Below are 21,267 nucleotides of genomic sequence, written 5' to 3' on the forward strand. Positions count from 1 at the left end.
CCTTGTCTTTGAGTCTGTTTTTTAAAGACCTGTAATAGAAAATCTGGAGTGAGCATGAAACCCTTCAAAGCAATTTTTAACAAACCAAGGTTTTGATGAAAGATTATTTTAAATTTATGTCTGAGTTTGCAGTCATGGAATAAATTGACATTGTGTACCTCCTGATATGATGTACTGAGAAGGACACAACATCACTTCTGTGATATTCCTGCCAAAAGTACATAACCTGAATCTAATTGTGAAGAAATACTAGACAAATCCAAGTGGAGGGAGAATTCTACAAAATAGAGAGCCTGTTCTCTTTAAAAATGTCGATGTCACATGAAACACACAGAAAGACTAAGGAACTATTTCAAATTAAAGAAGCAAAGGAGACTTGACAACCGATTAAAACATATGACCCAGGATTTTCTTTTACTATATAGTGCATCAATTAGAGCCAATGACAAATTTAGAATAAAGTCAGTAGTTTAGATAATGGCATTGTATCAATGTTAATTTCCTTGTTTTGATTATTGTACTGTGGCTATAAAACAAAATAGCCTCGTTTTTAGAGAACACAGTGAAGTATTTAGGGGTAAAGGAACAGACATCATGTCTGCAACTAACTCTCAAACAGTTCAGGCAAAAATAATATGCATGTGTTTGTTTCTATCTATCTATCTATCTATCTATCTAGAATGACATAGCAAATGTTGCAAAATGTTACACTTGAGGACTCTAGATGAAGTGTACACAGAAATTTGTACTTTCCTTGAAACATTTCTGGGAATTTGAAATTATGTCAAAAGAAAAAGTTAAAAGAAAAAAAATAAATTTATGTCTGGCTTTGTTTCAGCTGTTAGGACTACTGGGCTTTGGAATAAAAATTATGCATGGAACTTTTCTACTTTCCTGACTGACATAGGCTGCACCTTTGACCGAGCAGGAAATTGCCACAGCAAACATGCTTACCGAAGAGCAGCGAGAAAATCCAATAATTCAGATTGTTTTAAGTCTGTGATATTTTTAAATGACTTAATGCAGTGGGTCTCTGAAGAATTCCGACAATTTTAATGGTAGAAACTTGCAGTCCCACTGAGGAACGGGTTGCTACATAAATACTGAATGATCGTGTCTTTCTGCCTGGGCCGAAACATATTAGCTTTGCTTAGTGGCTTATTGCTTTATTCACAAAATAAATTTCAGCCGTCTCTCCCCACCACATTCCAAGCGCATCGTGAGCCTGTGCCTTATTAGATGTGAGGACTTATATTCCAAAGGCATCTGTTACCGTCTCAAGCTCAGCAATAATGAATTAAGCAGTTAAGTGTTTACCCCCTAAACAGAGTTAGCTGGGGAAATGATATTATTATAGGTGGTCCTTAATGAAAGATGGTAAACCAGGAAACACTCTTTTAGCAATCAGCCTTGGATTTGAAAACTAACGTACTAAAATATTAAATATTTTTGTGAAAAGCTGTTTTTCATGTTCTTCGTGCACACTCCCTGCCCCAAAAAACACACACATACACACACACACACACACACACAGAGATATAAAAACACTTAAGCAGATTCCTGGTTGATTCCTTATTCTCAAAGATCCACTTATCAAGATAAATATTTTAAAAATTACAATGGAAAAGACGACACCCTCTCCTCACCCCAGAGGAAGCAGAGTGTGGTTTGGAATAGCCTATCCCGAAAGCAGAAGTAGACAGAGAGCCGGATCCTTTAGGAAATTCATAAAATGTGTAAGAATCCCAGGGAAGATAATGGCAGATCTTTAGCCATGAACATAATGATATGCGGAATCCCCAGCATCAAAGCTGAAACAAAAGAAAATGTCCTTCCGTAGCTCTGCACTGCCCACCGCAGCTGCCAGGCAGGGAGAAAGGCAACTAGAAACTCCAAATTTATCTGGAAGCATTAGACAGCCCTCAGAGTGGAGTAAGGGATATGGCAGTGTCTGGCTGACACCTGCAGGGGTGTACTCCTGGAGGTGGGCCCAGGGTTAAGTCCCAGATCCAGAGGTTGGAGTGACTGACTATAAGGACCAAACCACCAATTCCTCATGTGCAAAACTCCTGACACAATGCTGTCAACCTCTACTATTATTAAGCACCTACTGGTTGTTGGATGCTTATAAATAAATCTTTAGCATAATATATTGTTAGAAGCAAGACTCTGGAGTCAGACTGTCTAGATATGAATTCCAGCTCTGCCACTTAACAAGCTCTGTGATCTCGAGCAAGTGATTTTACCTCTTTGTGCCTCATTTTGCTCAGGTGTACAGTGGTGTTAATAATTGTACAAAATGATAAGGATTAAAGGAGTTAATTTATGTGAAGCACTATGTAAATGTGTCATTATCTAGTACCTATCATTGTTCTTGGTCTCACAATGGATGAGAGAGTGAGATCGGCATTCCCAAATTGCAGGTGAAAAGACTAAGGTCCTGAGAGAGAAATGGTCAAATGATTGTGAAGGAGCAGAAGCAGGCCTGATACTAGGTTCACTCACATCCGGCCTGGGGCTCTTGAGCTTGCCCTGCCTCTTATGGGGAGGAAAAATGGGTGGAAAAGCAGATGCCCAGAAAGCAAGAGCTGCAGTCTTAACCATGTGCCAACTCTCATTGACCACACTGGAGAGGAACAACACAAGAGGGACAGGCTCCCTCTGCCTGACTCCTCTCAGAGATTAAACAACATAATGTGCTGATTATTCTCCTTTTTGCTCCCCTTCCCCATTCACTCTCCCCCTGCTCAGTGTCCCAGGAAGCTGGCCTCTGTAGACTCTACCTCCCAGGCTCCCCTTTTCTCTGGAATCCAGTTGGATTTGGCCAAAGGGGGCCTGCTTGGTGGCAAGAAGGTGGGAGGAGAGACAGGTTGGGGTATTTATTTCCCAGCTCCTTCCCTACTTCACTGCAGTTCTGACAGTGATTGGGTCCTTTTACAGACACAGTCCTGGTCAAGTTGTCCTTCTGCTCTCCCCAGGCTTTCTCCCTCCCCACACTCCTTCAGATCTGGGGTGGAAATGGCTTTCTCCTCTTGTAAGCATCTGGGTGCCTCAACATTTTCCTGCCCACAGTTCTGTAAATAGTCTCATCTACAAATCTTGGCTGAGTGTACCTTCTGGGACCCTGACCTACCACAGAACACTATTCATTATTAAGAAATGTAAATTTTGGGGCGCCTGGGTGGCTCAGTCGTTAAGCATTTGCCTTCGGCTCAGGGCGTGATCCCAGAGTCCTGGGATCGAGCCCCACATCAGACTCATCCACTGGGAGCCTGCTTCTTCCTCCCCCCCTCCCCCCCTGCCTGTGTTCCTTCTCTTGCTGGCTGTCTCTCTGTCAAATAAATAAATAAAATCTTAAAAAAAAAAAGAAATGTAAATGTTATTTATATGTGTTGAAGTGATATCTAGGATATAAGGCAAAGTGAACATAAACAGGCTATAGAATATTACGAAATATTCCCATCTCTGCTTAAAATGTGGTACTTAGGAAAAAGTTAAAGAAAACTCAATATCATATAGTTAACAGAATTAGTTCTGGAAAATGGGTTTAGAGGCCACTTAGAATTTCCACATCATTATCTTAAGTTTTTTATGATCACCGATTACTTGTCATCAGGAATCTTCATTCTTTTGGGGTGGGAGGGAATTTATTTTCTCCTGGGACCCTGACTGATACATGTACCACAGAATGCCACACCCACCTGAGATGTCCATGAAAGAAGATTTGACTAAAGAGAGAGACAGCCCATGTTCTTGGGCTAGAAGATTTAATATGGTGAAGATGTCATTTCTGTCCAAATTAATCAATAAATTTAAGACCATTCCAATCAAAATCCCAACAAAGTTTTCTGCAGAGCAGGACAAGCCCATTTTAAAATTCTCATGGAGATGCAAGGGCTAAGAATAGTCAGGACTTTAAAGAATAATAAGGTGTGGGAACTTTTCCTATCAGTCATTAAGGCTAATTATAAAGTTAAATAATAAGGACAGTGAGGCAGAAAGGACATATAGACTCAGGGAACAAAATTAAAAGCCTAGAAATAGAGTCACACAAATATAGAATGGACTTACACAAATATGGGGCAGAGCTGGCATTATAAACTAGTGGGTAAAAGACAGACTTCATTTTCAATATGGTGCTGAGCCAACTGACTACCCATATGGGAAAAAAAGTAGAATTAGATCCCTACCTCACACCATACACAAAAATCAAACCCCAGGTAGAAATGCCTGCATGCTATGGATTTAAAGGAAAAAAAAAGTTCCTTTTTTACCAACAGCACAAAACATTTTAACTGAATACTATATCCTTATTAAGTTGATTTGACTATGCCATGTCTGGTTGTTTGTTTGTTTAAGCATCCTAATAGCTCTGCTCATGTAATAGCCCAGGGTCCCTTTCAGAGCTGTAGCTATAGCCAGACCCAAGACTGAATTTTCTTTGAGCATCCCCGGAAAGAAACACCACTTGGCACTTGGCAGCTTCCAGGAGATTTAGAAACATTAGCTAATTAGCGTTTCTAGGACTCTGCTCTGCACTGGCACAGGCTCTTCACGCACACAGTTTTGCTGAGCCCCTGAGAAGCTGGTCCCTGGGCAGGAACCTGCCTTCCAATTCTGCATCCCATTTTAGCAGTGGAGTGTGCAAACGAGACAGTGACCTAAGACCTCCAAAACAACCACCACGGAACTGAGGGAACCCATTTGGCTCTCCATCTCTCCCAGGTCCCACCTCTCTGGCATGAGTGTCCCCATTTGGCTTCATGCCCACTAGGGCACTGATGGAGGCATCGGCTCCCAAGACTGTGAGCTCCCAAGGACAGCCATAGGTCTTTCCTTCGCCCTGAGAAGAATTGAGCACTCCCGCCCACCCACCTAAATAAAACTCCACAAACTGTACCCCTAAAGCCTGAGAAAGAGTATAGATTGTTACTACAGGTTTTCTAAAGGGGAAGCACTTTAGAAATGAAGCACTTAACATCTTAACAATCCTTTTTGCTTCTTTCTTTCCCTGAAGTTCCCTTCATTAAAGCAGCCGCTCTAGTCTCTATTTTTAATTTCTCTCCCCTCAAACTGCTCGTCCATCTTCTCTCACTCATCGCTCACTCTTATTTGTTTTCTGTCTTCCCTGGTGCCTTGTCCCTCTTCCTCCATTTCCGCCCCCTCCCTTTCTCATTTCTCCGTCTTCAAATCTGAAGTTCTCAAGTTTCATCTAGTCAGCAAAATAGGTAGCCAAACCAAAAAAAAAAAAAAACAGAGAGAGAGAGAAAGAGAAAAGAAAATAAAGAAAGAATTCTTTTGCTCCTTTGGTGAGATAGGGAGATGTGAATCGTTACAATTTTCATTTTGTCCCTGTCCTATTGCTGCACTGTCATCATCACTGTCATAGTCGTGCCTACTATGCACCAAGGACCTTTCTAACATTCTCCCTAAATCTCACATCTATCATCACTGTATCCATTCTGCCAATGAGAAAACTGAAGGTCAGAAAAACAGAATAGCTTGTCCAAGTTCACTCAACAGGACAATGGCTGGGCACAGTATAGAAGTGGAGTGAGAAACTGTGCACCCTTTGTAGTCCTGATACAGAAGCCCTGACCCCAGCTTTAGTTTTTCCTCCTGCCCCTCCTCAGGGCAGGAGGGAAAGGAAGGTAGGCACTTCTAGAAGATGCCATTCTGACAGAGCATAGCCATCAAGGGCTGTTCCTGTCACCCCAGGAATCAGTCCCTAAATTACCACTCTCTCAGTCTCCTTAGACCTTCTGACTTCTCAGTTCTTGGGTTCCACGAAACAAAAGATGATCCACTTGTCCCCAAAGGACAGGAAAATAACGATAATGGTGCCATTTATGGCCTGCTTTCCCCAAGCTGGGCTCACTCTGCCCATTATCTAATTTCCTCCTGGTAACAGCACTTGGAGGTAAGTATTGCCATTTCCTCCCCTTAATAGCTGAGGAAATAGGGGCTCAGAGATGGTTAAGTGACTTGCCCAAGGTCATCCAGCCTGGGGGTCAAATCCTGTTCTGTTTGATGCCAAGGTGGAAGTTCTTAACCCTGAATACCACCCCCCTTCCCTTTCTCAGTTGCCTCTAAATCTCTGTGGGGCTTTGAATTCATTTTGAATTTTTGAATTCACTGCCCAGCTGGTGAGGGGCTCAGTCCAGGTTGAAATCCAGAGCCCTCTCTTCCTTGCACTCACAGTCTCCAACCTCTCTCCAGAGCTCAGGCGGCCCAGAATGAAGACTCTGGAAGCTCTCATTTGAAGGTTGGGTCCCCAACCCTTCAATCCCAGAAACCTCTGTGAACCCCTCAGTGCCTGAGGGAGCAAAGCCTCCCCCACACTTCAAATGCTCCATGACCCAGAAAGCAAATCTAACCCTCCTGCATGAACCCTCCTGCTCCAAATCCTTGGGGTCCATCAGGGTCTTTGGCAAATGTGCCAGGCATTGGGGGCCCTGTCCCAGCCTCTGCCTGTGAAAACAGAACAGGAAAGAGACTCTAAAATGATCTCAGCATGTCAGCCCAAGGTCTAACCTGCCACCCATGTACCACACCCCCTTTTGTGAACATGCGTATATACATATTTACACATATGTGCACACATATATACATACCTGTTCTCACAGACATTGTTTGCATACACCCCTGTGCACACTCTCTGTGTACACATTTACACACACACGCACATACACCTGCATGCACACCACACATTCATTTGTGCACATTTGAACGCAAGCCAGAAACAAAGTGTCTGGGACACACCTGTGTGCTCACACACAGACTTACACAGCCTTTGTGTGCATGTGAGTGAGCATACCACGTAGATACATATGATTGTGTGTGCCCGGTGGTACCTTCCAGGGTGGGGCAGCAAGGCCTCTGCTGGGCCTCCTGGAGCCCGGCCTTTGGCAAAAGCCCCACCTGGTGGACATTTGGTATATATGCCAACCCCACCTCCAAACCCGGGTGCCCCTGGGACCAGTGAGGCTCTGGTCAGTGCCCAGGCTGCCGACAGTAAGAGAGTGAACCCAAAGCTAGACTTCGGGGCACCCCTATCCCTTTAGATTTGCCTTCTCTCCTCCTACTCCCCTCCCTGGGCAACAATTTCCCTGGCCAAAGGCAGGGAAAAGAGCATTGGGTCCAGGACAAGGAGTTTAAATCACTGCTCAGCCACCTGCTGGCTTCTCTCCCAAGCTTCAGTATGCTCAATTCTAAAACGAGGGTCCTCAAACAGGTATTTGGAAGAAATAAATGACATCACGGACACAGAATCAACTACTGTGTATCTCCGGGTTGAACAGCCTAGAATGAGTCTGAAGTCAGACCTGGGTTGTTGTTGTTGTTGTTTTTAAGATTTTATTTATTTGAGAGAAAGAGAGAGTGAGCGAGAGACAGTGCGTGCACAAGCAGAGAAAGGGGCAAAGGGAGAGGAAGAAGCAGATTCCCCACTGAGCAGGGAGTCCCCCCTGGGGCTCGATCCCAGCACCCCAGGATCATGACTCAAATGAAGGCAGACATTTGACTGAGCCACCCAGGCGCCCCAGACCTGGGTTTATATGGAGATGCAACTCCTGGCTCTCCCCTTCCTGTGTGTGCCCTTGGGCAAGTCACTCCACCCCTTGAGCGGATTTCATTAACTGTAAAGTGGGGGAAAGCCCCCAACGAGGAGGTTGGAAGAAGGAAACGTCGTGTAAGTGAAATCCATTACTCTCTCCATTTATCTCAGATTAAAGACAGGAATAGTTCAGGCGTGATAGAAGCAGGGGTGGAATCAGAGCAACCCTGGTTCAAATTCTGATTCAAATCCTGGTTCTGCCATTTTTGAGTGACCTTGAGCAAGTCACTTCCCTGTCCAACCTGTTTCCCCATCTGTACAGTGGGGACCTCTTAGTGTTGTGGTGAGAATTAATGAGATAATGCATGCAAAGTGCCTGACATCAGTAAATGCTCCATAAATGCAGACTGCCACTGTCAGCAGTGGGGTTTGGGGGAAACAAGTGATATCTGGAGGAGTGGATGACAGATGACCCTCAGGAGCTCCATATAATAGGTATATAATTATAATTAACTATAATTTAATCACCATGTGCCAGGTGCTGTTCTAAGCCTTCTCTAGGAATTAAATGATTTAATGTCACAACAACCCAGTGAAGTAGGCATTATTATTCTTCCCATTTTACAGATGAAGACAGTGAGGCACAGTGATGATGTAACTTGCCCAGGGTCACAGAGCCAGAGAGTGGATTATGATCCAGGCAGAGTCCTCTGGATTTCTCCCATTCCCTAATTCTACAGAGATGTCCTATCAGCTCTGACCTCCCAGGCTCTTCTAAGAGAGGGAAACTTCCCCAGGGGCTGAAATCTGACTTTAGAGGGGAAGTGCTCCCCATAAAGTCCCCCACAGTCCCACTCTTCCTCCCAGTCCCCAGGGACACAAATGGCCATGTGTATCCTGGAGGGCTATGGAATTAAGATAATCTTAGGGAGGCAATAAGTGCAATGGAAATAAAGCTAATTAAAGAGCATCTGCTAATCATGGGAGCCTGTGTCAGAAAACTTGCATCTGCTGGAGGTTGCTAAGTAGCATGAAGGTGGAGGGAACCTGGCTGGCGAGGCCTCGCCCCACTGCTGAAGCATCACCACAGAGTGGAGGGACAGATGGTGGCTCAGACAAGAGACGAATGTAAAAGAGAGATTAGGCACAGGAAATTGTGTGCTCCACATTTTATTTAAAAGTCAGTCGCTGGGAAATGGCTGCCTGATGATGCCAGTTCAAGGGAGTCACTTTTTGATGTGGCACAGCATTAGGCTGAAGCCTTGACTCAAGGCTCTTGTGTCTGAATCCTGAATCTGTGCCTCCCTGGCTGCATGGCTTAGATCCAGGAGCTTAACCTCTCTGGAGCTTGAGTTTGGCCAAGCTCTGGCTAACAGAATGAGGTGGAATTGTTGGTGTGCCAGTTCGAGCCTCCATCTCAAGATATGCTATATGTTCCCACTTGCCCTCTTGCATGGTTGCCTTTTACCATGAAAAGAACGTGCCTGGGCTAGCCCACTGGTCCCAGGAGGAAGATGCAAGACTCAATGGTAGGGAGGAGCCTGGCTTCCTGGATGACACATGGAGGAAAGCACCCCTCACCCAGGAATACCTGCCAAGGATTATCCCGTGCCTACAAAACACACCTCTCATGCTGGGCCTCTGGGGCCTAATTATCACTGCAGCAAGTGGACCTAGTGCTAGCCCACTAATAGGCCAGACCCTGCACCCCTTCCTGAGCCAGTTCTGTGATTTCACCCAACCTGGATGCCATGTGGCTTTGTGCTCTCAGCCTGACCTAAGACTGTGAGCTCCCTAAAATCTGATGAGTTCCCCCATTAGGCCAACCAACTGCCCTGACAGGATCCACCTCAGCCCACAAGTGAGGTTCCCTGGTGCTCTCCTCAGTGTTCTTGGTGGTCTCCACCACTGGTTCTGGGTTCTGGGATCCCTGCAGGTTTTGCACCTCAGCCAGTCAGTCCCAATGCCATATGGCCTTGGGCAACCCACCTAGCACCTCCAAAACCTCATTTTTCACATATGAGAAAGGGGAGTGCTTCTCCCTTCCTGACTCAAGAGTGGTGGCAAGAAGATCCAAACTGAAAAGTGTGAGTCCCATAGAAATAGCAGGAATGAGGTACATCATTCAATGCTGACACTTAAGGGGCATCACTGAGAGAAACAGAGAAAAATCCTACTTCTTTTGCCTCAGCCTCCCCTTAGCCCTCACCCTATTTCTCTTCTTTGTTAAGGCTTTAAATGTCAACTGCTTTGGCAAGTTGGTGCTTCAAAAGAAACAAAGACTTAAATCCCAAGATGGCCTTGCCTAAAGAGATTTCTTTGTAGAGCTCCATGTGATGCCCCAGACAAGTATTTCACAGAAGAGGATGCTCAAACTGCCAATAAATACCCGGAAAGCTCAGACTCACTAGTTGTTAGGAAAAATTCAAATTAATACCAAAATGTGATACCATTTTGCACTCATGAGATCAACCAAAATTTTAAAGACAGATAATACTGTTAGCAAAAATGTAGAGCAACTGGAACCCTCATGTACTGCTGGTGGGGGTGTAATTGGTACAACTACCTTAGAAAATAATCAGGCATAATCTAGCAAAGTAGAAGCCATGCATGCCGCATGCCACATGCCCCAGCAATCTATTTCTAGGGATAAATTCACCAGGAACTCTTGTCCAAGTGCATCCAACAGGATATAAATTATTTGTATCTTTCCATAAGATTGTTTACAAAAGATTGCTCATAATAGTAAAAGAACAAAACAAATAAACAAAAACAAAGGAAAAAAGTAACAACCCAAATGCCCATCAATAGTAGACTGGATAAAATAAATTGTACTGTATTCACACAATGGAAATCTATAAATGGAGGGAATAATGATTTAGAACCACACTATTCAACGTGGACAATTCTCACAAATAGTAATGCTTAGTGAAGAACACAAGTTGCAAAATATAAACAGTACAATACTATTTATGTAAAATTTAAAAGCAGGCAACCCTATACTGAATATTGTTTTAAGGATGTATTGTTTGGCCTCATGACAAAAGCCAGGGCTAAACCTGCTATGTGCCACTTAGCATGTGGCCCTGGGAACATTTCATTTTTCTGAACTTCAGTTTCCTTGCAGGGCCACTGTGAGGGTCTGAAATCATGTAGTGAATATACCTGGTGCACAGTGAGTACCCAGTAATTGTTGAAGATGACGGTTTGATTATTTGGGTAAGTTCCAATTTCCAAGTGTTAGTTTTCTTAAAGCAAGGTGCTTTGGGGTCCCCAAAAATAAGAGCGTTGAGAAGGGCAAGAAAGAAGCGGCTATTGTCCTGATGAGTGCTCAATTTTGTAGTCAGCCCACCTGCAAACGGTAGGACCTGTGCTGAAAAGAGATGCAGTCCCTGACCACAGCATGCTCTGGACTAAGGCCTTTGATACCCTCTACAATCTTCTCTTCTCCCTTCTTCTTCCACAATAGACTGGGATGATCAAATCCCAGTAGTTCTTCCTTGAGGGCAGGAAGGGCTTAACTATTAAACCCTTCTAGTGTAGCAAAGAATGAAAGAAACATAAAACAGTTACATTTACTTATTAAAATGGCCTAAACACGCATATTCTTCCACATAAGAATGTGTTTGCTACTGTATCAGGCAGGACTCTCCAGAGACTGAATGAGGAAATACACACAGTAAGAAATTTATTGCAAGGAATTGGTTTATGCAGTTGTGGGGCTGAATAGACAAGTCTGAAATCCTTAGGATTTCCATCAGGAAGAACAGACTGAAAGTCTAGGGCGAAGCTGCTGTCCACGGGAAGACGTTTCTTTTCTTCAGGGAAGTCTCAGTTCTGCTCTTAGGGCCTTTCAACTGATTGAATTGGACCTATCCAGATGATAGAGAATAATCTCCCTTAAAGTCAACTGATTATAAACTTCAATCACATCTACAAAACACCCTTACAGCAACACCCAGATTAGGGTGTGAATAATTGGGCACTCTCACTTAGCCAGGCTGACACGTCAAACTAACCGTCCAGCACCTTCCCTGTAAGCTTTTCGTGGCACCCTCAAGTTTGGTGCAGCTTGTTGATCAGCACATGTTGTCAATGTGTCAAGGCTTTTTCAGTTAAGGTGCCTCCCGTCTGCTTTTGTCTAGCTGTCAGCTTGATTTTGCTCTTTCTACTCTGTCCACGAGTCTGACACCAAGGCCTCTAGCAGCTCTGCATGCACATCCTTACAGGGTCATGGCAAAATGAAAGGGAAGGGGCTGATCAGCCAAGCCTGGGTCATGGACGATAGGGTCTGTCATGCAAGGACAGCAGGTGGATAGCAAATGCATGGACACCATGGGGTGGTAGTGAGCTGGCAGCTGCTCAAGTGTGCATAGCTCTGTGTTTCCCAAAGCGTGGTCTACGACCTTCAGATATTTCTAGAGCATTCATAACCTCAAATCCCATGGGGAAGAAGATGGCTATCTCTCAAGTGTCTCTCAGCTTTTCTTTTTTTTTTTTTAAGATTTTATTTATTTATGTGACAGAGAGACAGCCAGCGAGAGAGGGAACACAGCAGGGCAGTGGGAGAGGAAGAAGCAGGCTCCCAGCGGAGGAGCCCAATGCGGGACTCAATCCCAGATCACGCCAAGCCGAAGGCAGACACTTAACGACTGCGCTACCCAGGTGCCCCTCTCTCAGCTTTTCTGATCACCACAAAGCCCAAGGCTCAGTGAGGTGCTAGCACGTCTATTACACCTCTGTCCCTGGGGGAAAAAAAATCTCCCTTTTAAACAGAGAACAGGTCTCAGGCCCAGCTCTTTCGGCAGGCAACAATTTAATTCATTACTTCACTCTCGATGTAGCTATTTTCTATTTATGGCAAGAGATACCAGATTTCCATTTAGAATGGTGATAGGAAGTTTCCTTTTACAAAGACATTTAAGTAAAAAGTGAGCTAGGTTAGAGAATAATAATAATATATGGCACATAGATACAGGAAAAATTGTGCATGTGGATGTGAAAGATTAAAGGGTTGTGTTGGGTGATGGCCTTGGCTTTGACATTAGACATCCCAAGTTTAAATCTAGACCACATTTGACTATGTAAACTTAGGCAAGATACTGAGCTAAGGTGAGTTTCAGTTCCTCATCTGTAAAATGGGAATGATGACATTCATCGTCAAACTTCATAATCCACTTTATCCAAACCCCTTGGGACCAGACGTATTTTGGAATTCAGAATCCCTTAGATTTTCAGAATACTATATACTTTATATCACTTGCGGGGTCTGGGCAGCACTATGTGGCCCAGCACATTAATATTTCTGCAGCAAAATGTATGACTGTTCACATTAAGTGGGTGGTTGGTTGTTGTTGTTTTAAGTCTACACATTGTACCAGTCCTGGGCAGATTTTTGTGGCCAAATGTTAGCCACAAACTTGAAAATAAAAACTTTGCATATTTCAGAGTTTTGGGGACTTAGGGATTGCACATAAGGACTATGAGCGTGGACCAGCTTCATATGAAGTGCGCAGGGAGTGGCAAAACTATAGAAATTTCAAGTGCCCTAGTCAAGCCCATGCAGTGAGCTGGCAGAAAGATTCAGGAGGAGCCAGGGGCCAGAAGGGAGCATTTAGGAAGAGAGGCAATCAGCAAAATGTGCACCAATCTCAGGAGAGATTATAAAGAGAAGATTACACAAGCTCTCCAAGATTTCTTTGATTTCTCCTTCCCCATGACCCACCTCCCTCCATTCCTTCTCCGTTTCCTCCTCCTTCTCTTCCTGGTGCTGCTCCACCCATTTCCCTTGCTGGCGTCTGGCCTCAGAGTGGGTGGGTATGTGACTAGGTTATAGTCAATGAGATGTGAGAGGAGATCAGCAGATCTCCTGGAAGTGCCTCCAGGAAAGGTTTCTGTGGACATTTCTGTCCCTAGATGTGATATCTGGCACAGGGGTAGCCATACTGGGGCTGTGATGGGAAGACGCTGAGGGTAAAGGCCACACAGAGGATGGCAGGGTAAAGAATTGACGTCATGTAGCCACTGATCACACCAAAATCAAACTCAGCTGCCTCTGTACTTCTTGTATAAGATAAAGAATACCTATTATAATTTTAGCCAGTTAGAGTTGGAATTATCTGTTACTTACAGTGGAAGCGTATTTTTTCGGTTATTAAGAGAAAATATAAATCTGGAAGATGAGAAAATGTGGGGAGTGTCAAGTTGTAAGATTGTATATAAGCAAGATCAGAATTTTAAAGACCTTAATACCAAATAGGTAGCATTATAGGCAGGCAGGCAGGCAGGGGGCAGTGAGAAAGCTGGTGTGGGCTGGACTGGTAAGGAGATGGTTTCATTAAGGAGGTTGGCAAACTTCTTCAAACTTCACTAAAAACTTCCTGGTTTCATTTCTGTATTCTCAGTGGAGGGCGAATGATTCAGTTCAAGCCTAAGAGCCCTTAAATTCCTTCCCAGGATCATAGATGTTCCTCTACCAGGAAAGAAAGCTGGGCTGTGCGGTTTGGGAAGATTCTGGGTAGACGCACAGCCTTAGCAGTGTTCTGGGCTTGTCTGGCCTTCAACGTGTGATTTTGAGAGTTGGAAACGAGAAGATTATAACTCAGAATGGCACGCGGGTGTGAAGCTGACTGCCTTGCCAGCTATTTGCCTGTATTTAAAACACATATGGGTGATATTTTTAAATATCTTTGCTGTGTGATTGAAAAACATTGCAGTTGCTACTTCGTGGACGTGGGTTTTTATGCAAACCCAGGGATGGAATGATGAGTGTATGTTGTACCTACGTGGGCTTTGCTGGAGAGAATGTAAGGACAGAATGGCACAGCCTGCATAAATGTCGGGCCGAGAATTGGGGCTGGGCCATTCAACATTTAACTTGGGTGTAGGGGCTGCTGGCAAAGCTCTTTGGTTTTCTTTGAGATCCATCCATCCCCACGCTCTCTCCAAGAAGTCCCAGTGGGAGTATTCACCCCAGTTCTGGGGATAGACATATAACCCAGGGTTGGCCAATGGATCACTCCAGCCCCAGTGGTTGGTTGAGGGGCAAGCTCACGTCCCAAGGCAAGCCAGTGAGACTCAACCATGAAACTTTTAGGAACTACTGGGAAACAAGCACTTCCCTCCTGTTCATGTTGCTAAGCTGAGAGGAAGTATACCGGGAACTTCCCAAGGCCATCTCTGTCACCACCTGAGGAGAGCCTGCTGGAAATCAAGGTAGTGGAAAAGAGAGCCTGAGAGATAGAGAGAATCCTGGATCCAGCCATGCCTGCAATCTATCCCTGGGCCCTCTTTATTTTCACTTTTAAAAAAATTCTAGTGATTGTCAGAGGGGGAGGGAAGAGGGCATAGGAGAAAAAGGTGAAGAGGATTAAGAGAAACAAACTTTCAGTTATAAAATAAGTAAGTCAGGGGGATGTAGAGTACAGCATAAGCAATATAGTCAATAACAACTCTTTGTGGTGAGAGATGGTAACTACACTCGCCATGGTGAGCATTTTGTAATGTATATAATTGTCAAATCACTTTTTGCACACCTGAAACTAATATAATTTTAAGTCAACTATACAGAAAAAAATTGTGGGGGCGCCTGGGTGGCTCAGTCGTTGAGCGTCTGCCTTCGGCTCAGGGCGTGATCCTGGCGTTATGGGATCGAGCCCCACATCAGGCTCCTCTGCTGGGAGCCTGCTTCTTCCTCTCCCACTCCCCCTGCTTGTGTTCCCTCTCTCGCTGGCTGTCTCTCTCTCTGTCAAATGAATAAATAAAATCTTTTTTTAAAAAAAGAAAAAAAAATTGTGGTAAAATATATTTAACATAAAATGCCATTTTAGGGGCACCTGGGTGGCTCAGTCGGTTAAGTGTCTGCCTTCAGCTCAGGTCATGATCCCAGGGTCCTGGGATAGAGTCCCGCATAGGGCTCCCTGCTTAGCAGGGGAGTCTGCTTTTCCCGCTCCCTTCCCCTGCTTGTGTGTGATCTCTCTCTCTCTCTCTCTCTTTTAAATAAATAAATAATCTTAAAAAAAAAAAAGAATAACCACAAACCATAAAAAAATGCCATTTTAACCATTTGTCAGCATACAATCCAGTGGCATTAATTACATTCACAATGTTAAGCAACCATCAGCACTATCTATTCCCAAAAACTGTCACCATCCCAAATAGAAACTCTGTACCCACTAAGTAGTAACTCCCCATCCTACCCCAGGACTCTTAATTTAATGTTTTTAGGGTATAATATGCATACAGGAAAATTCTCCCTTTTCACTGTGCTTCTGTGAGTACTGACAAACACATACATTTAACCAGCACCACGATCGAGATGTAGAACATTTCTAACCTCAACTCCCAAATCCTACTTTCTCCTGGTAGTCTGCTCCCTGCTCTCCTCCCACCTCAACCACCTGGCAACCACCGACCTGTTTTCTGTGCATAAAGTTTTGTCTTTTCCAGAATGGCATATAAATGAAATCGCACAGAATGTGGCCTTGTGTGTCTGACTTCCTTCACTTAGCATAATGCATTTGAAGTTCATCCACGTCGTTGGTATATCAGTAATCTGTTCCTTTATATTGCTAAGTAATAATAAAACATTGCGCGACTGTACCTCAGTTTACCCTTTCTCCGGCTGCGGGACATTGGTCTACTCCTGTACTCTGAATTTACCTGAGTCTATACGTTCCTCTCTCTTAAGCTGTTGGAGCTGGGTGTCTGTCACCTGCAACTAAAATGATCTTGACAATATAACGGGAGAAAGCCACTTCCCCTCTCAGAAATTACCTCTCTCATCTACAAAATGGGAGTGCATTACTCACGATGGTTGTGAGTGTAACGGAAATCTTGACTCCAAGTTGGTTTAAAGAGACCACTATTATCTCACATCCTGGGGAATCTCGACATGGAGCCTATCACAAGGTGGCTGACTTGGCGGCTCAACTCTGGAGGCTGGAGCTTTCCACCCCTTTGCTCCGCTGCGCCTCAGGGTTTCCTCCTCAGGGAGAAGCAAGACAGTGGCGGTTCCACCACGTTCCCGGAAGTTTTTTCGAGGGCTCTGGAGGCATCCCTCAGAAGCCCCGCCCAGCAGGTTTCTCCTCACATCTCATTGGTCAGAATTGGGTCACGTGCCCACCCCGCTTCAGTAGCTAAGGAAGGGTGCGGGACCACCTGACTTGCAGGTGGGGGCGGGGCACCCACAGTGCCTACGCCCCCGGGAACAGCTGCTTCGCTACCTCTCAGGGGCGTTGTGAGGGTCAAGGGATCTGTTCCTGACATCTGAGATTCTGGGCACGTTGCAATTCTCTTCGACATTGCAAGATGTGGCGCACATCTTCCCAAACCTGAGACAATCTGGTGACATGGGCACAGGTGAGAAACACTGAGAATTTATTAGCTTATTTAACTGGAAAGTTGAACAGGGCAGTGGCCTCCTGGCACAGCTGGGAGCTTCAATTTCAGACACTGTCATTCTCCTTCTCTGGGCTCTTGATTTCTTCTCTGTTGGCTTCATCCTCAGACAGGCTTATTCCCTCAGGTGGCAAAGATAGCTGCCATTAGCCCAGGTTTCCATCTTCCCAGGTTCTTGTCCCCAGGGAAAAGAGAAAGCCTCTTCCCAAAGGTTCCATCACAAATCCTGGGGAAGATTCTCATTAGTCTAGGTCCGATCACACGCCTATGCCTGAGCCAATCACCCTGGCTCTGCTAGACTGAGCCCAGATGACACACCCAATTCCCAAGCTGGGGCAGGGTGGTGGTGGAGGGTAAAGCCATAAGGGCATAAGCTGGCCAAAGAAAAACCAAGAGGCTGCTTTCACAAGTAAGGGAAATGGCATGTGGGCATAAGCTGCACTATTTTCTACAGTCCTAATTTTACCGATAGAGGAACTTACACCCAGAGAGGGTAAGACACTAGGTGTCACAGCCGTGGATCCAGGCCATGAACTCCAGCTCCTGAAGGTCTAGCCATTACACCAACAGTCAGGGCATGCCAGGAGGGGGGGTGGGCCCGCGGTTTCCTAATAATGCCCACTTCAAACTCTCTTTCACTCCCCATCCTCCTTCTCCAATGAGTCTCGCCCACTTTTCTCACTTTGAGGTTTGGTCTACTTTGCAGCTGAACTACAAAATGTTAGGGAATTGCTACAGACTGAATTGTGCCCTCCCCCATTCAATGTTGAAGCCTTAACTCCTAGTATCATGGTATTTGAGGTGGTGCCTTTGGGAGATAATTAGGTTTAAATGAAGTCATGAGGGTAGGGCCCCCATGATTAATGCCCTCATAAGAAGAGACACGAGAGTTCTCTTTCTTTCTCTCTTACCCTCTCTGCCATGTGAGGACACAGCAAGAAGGCAGCTATCTTTAAGCCAGGAAGAGGGCTTTCACCAGATCCCGACCATGCTGGCACCCTGATCTTGGACATCCAGCCTATGGAACTGTGAGAAAATAAATGCCTGGTTTTAAAGATATGGTATTTTATTATGGCAGCCCAAGTTGATTAATACAGGGATGGATTTAGAGCAAAAAGCATTGATTGGGTACCTGCTGAGTGCCAGGTCCTGTGCAGGATACTAAGGTCATTAGTTGGGTCTTCACCCACAAAGAGTTTGGAATCTAAAAACAATGTTAAAATATTAATAATGGATCCCTTCTTTTCTGTAAACTTTGAGATCACTTTTATTTAAGAAAAGAAATTTCCAACTCAACCAATAACCTCCTTGCACTTTCTTCCTCTCCATCTGTCTGTAGAGACAGAATAGCACGTAGACCACAGAACTTTGCATCCATCTCTCCATACTTATTTCCGTGCATGCCAAGAGGAAAAAAAAAATGACAGCTATAAAGAGATGGCAGATGCTCTTAAGTGCCCTGTGTTCTGAGTTTTCCACGTATAACCTCATTTAATCTTCAAGCTAGTTTGTGAGGCGCCATTATTTTCCAAATGAGAAAGCCGAGAGGCTCAGAGAGGCAAAGTGACTTGCCCAAGATCACATAGCTGGGAAGCAGAGGCAGGATTTGAACCTAGATCTCTCTGATTTTAATGTCCAAATTCTTAACTCCCATTGAATCTCCTTGGCTAATCAGTGCTATGGATGGATTCACAAAAGAGATACTCATCCAAATTTGAGAGATTATGATGACCTAGATTTCTCCATGATAAGGACAGCCACTACTGAGGGAGCTGGCTGTGATATGAATGGATGCATTAAGACTTTTTATTGACTCTCAAAGAGTTAGTAATGATATCGCTTTTGCTATTCATATGAGCTTACAGTTATTGAGCTTCACTCTGTGCCAGTCATTCCACATGTTTTAACTTTCTCCCCTTCACAGTCCTGTGAGCTAAGTCCTAGCATCACCCCCTGCCTTTTCCAGATGAGAAAACTGAGGCTCTGTGGGGCTAAAGCAATGGGTGAGTGAATGAAATTAGGGACTCTCAATAACCATAAATCTTTGAGGAATTAGTAAATTTTCCAAAGCCAAAGTTTTTTTTCCCCCCAAACCCTTTAGGTACTAGAATATTCTGAGTCTGTATTCAAAGAGAAAGGGGCAAGATGGAAATTTAGAACAAAATTCTCTCACAGAAGAAAGATGCTGATTGTCAACTGAGAGTTCTCAGGAAATGTCATGCCCCCGCATACCCCCACGGACTGTACTGGATCTGAAAATCCTGGAAGTTTCCCTGAACTGAGAGCTGATGGAGGTGGGACAGAGCCAGCTTTTAAGGGACTCTCACAGAAAATGGAACAATAGTAGTGCTATGCCCTGTGAGAGTTACAAATGGGGTCCTCAGCAAGAGGGAATACAGAAATGCATATGCTTGAGCTGTTCTGCCATCTAAATGTGCATAATGAAAAAAAACTTGTATAAAATGTAATAAAATAGGTCTGTGAATTCAGCCTTAAAAAATCATGTGCATCTGGGTTTTGTCCTGAAGAAGACAAAAAAAAAAAAAAAAAAAAAAAAAATTCCATGGCCAGTCTGGAGAAGCTGGATGAGGGGAGTAATTAAACAGTTATTATTTGGTTTTGTGTTTTTCACAAAGATAATACATATTCATTATTAAAAATTCAAGTAATGTATAAGTAATGGTGTATCCGTTAAGAATGCTTCTAGGACAAGTAACAGTAAATTCAGTAAACTTGGCTTAAAAGACAAGAGTGTATTGTTAATTAGCAGGAAGCCTGAAGGTAGGTGGTTGTGGGCTTCATTTAGGGACTCAACAATATTAACAAGAACCCAGATTCCTTTGTTCTTTTTGCCCTGTTGTATTCAATGTGTTGGTGATGTCTCCCTTCATGGTCACAAGATGGCTGCCACAGCTCCAGACATCAGGTTCTCATGTCACAGTCTCAAGCAGTAAGGAGAGGGGTATGATGGGGCTAAAAAGAACCTTGTCTTCTTTTATTAAATTTTATTTTCTTTCCCAGAAACTGTTCCCTTCATCCACAAAGTTGGGTGGACTTCTGTTCAAACCCTAGCTCTCCCACTCAATCTCTCTGAGCTTCAATTTCTCCATCCCCGAAATGGGAATAATAATACTTTCCACATAGAGTGTTGTGAGAATCAAATGAGAAAGCATGTCATGTATAATAAACGCTCAGTAGGTATATGGGTATCTTCTTTTTGTCTGTTCAGATTCACCCTCCTTTACCTTTCTCCTTCTTATTCTTTGCTGCCACAGGACTGCAACAACAGTTTCCTTTATCCTCTGCCTTCTGGTTGATTTGGTCAGTGGAAAGTATCAACAGGAGATGAGGAGGGAGTAGAGAGAGGTCAGCTATTTATTTTTATAGCTTCCTCTCTGCGGGATTCCAAAGGAGTCGGAGTTTCTCTTCTGAAAACTACAGCTTCTCTCTTTCTGCCAGCTGCTCCCTCAAAGTCCCAGTAATGCCCAAATGGTAACAGCTCCCCAGGTTACTAGCCCCAGGGGGTTGCACCATTGTTTTTCCTAAACGTGCTCTCACCTTAATAGTCTCTTTATTAAACTCTTCTCAAAATACCAGTTTGAGTGTATCATCTTTTCCTGCCAGGACCCAGACTGATTCAATACATTAGCTTTTCTTCCAAAGTAAATTGTTTGCAACCTTCAGAATTTTATTAGTAGTGACAAGTGACTTATGTCACACCTCATGATTAAGAATCACCAGTCCACTTGGTCAAAAAGTCGGTCAAGTGCGATGTTCAATTGAGTTGGCGGTTAAAATCCTGAATTAATTTTAAATCCATGGGCCTCTGGCCATATCCTGAGGCACAATATCTTTTAAGTGATAATGATTTTGAAAAAAAAGAAAAGAAAAGACGTAATTTCACATTCACATGCCCTGAACTCATGGCTGCGTATTCTTGACATCCTTCAGTTAAATGGAAAACACCGGGTTTTGAAACTGTATTGATTTCAGTAGGCATATATTATTTTACTGTAAGTACCAATGTCTGTTGTACTTAATATACAATGGATTAATTTAAAATGCATTAGTTTAATAGAAATGCATAAAATAGAATAGAATTGCATTAGCTTCAATAAAAAATTCAATTTCATAAATATTATCTCGTGTTAAAATGCATTGATTTCCAGGAAAATATATTGGTCAAAGGTAATTTACATTGGTTTGAATGGAAATGCACCAGTCTCCATACATATGTATTAGTTTAGTCAAACGTATCCAATTGTGTAAAATATCGGTTAGGCTGAAATGGATTCTGACCCTGTTGTTGTCGT

Source organism: Ursus americanus, chromosome 30 (assembly GCF_024610735.1).
Source record: "Ursus americanus isolate L20-20 chromosome 30, mUrsAme1.1.p, whole genome shotgun sequence".
NCBI classification, from domain to species: Eukaryota; Metazoa; Chordata; class Mammalia; order Carnivora; family Ursidae; genus Ursus; species Ursus americanus.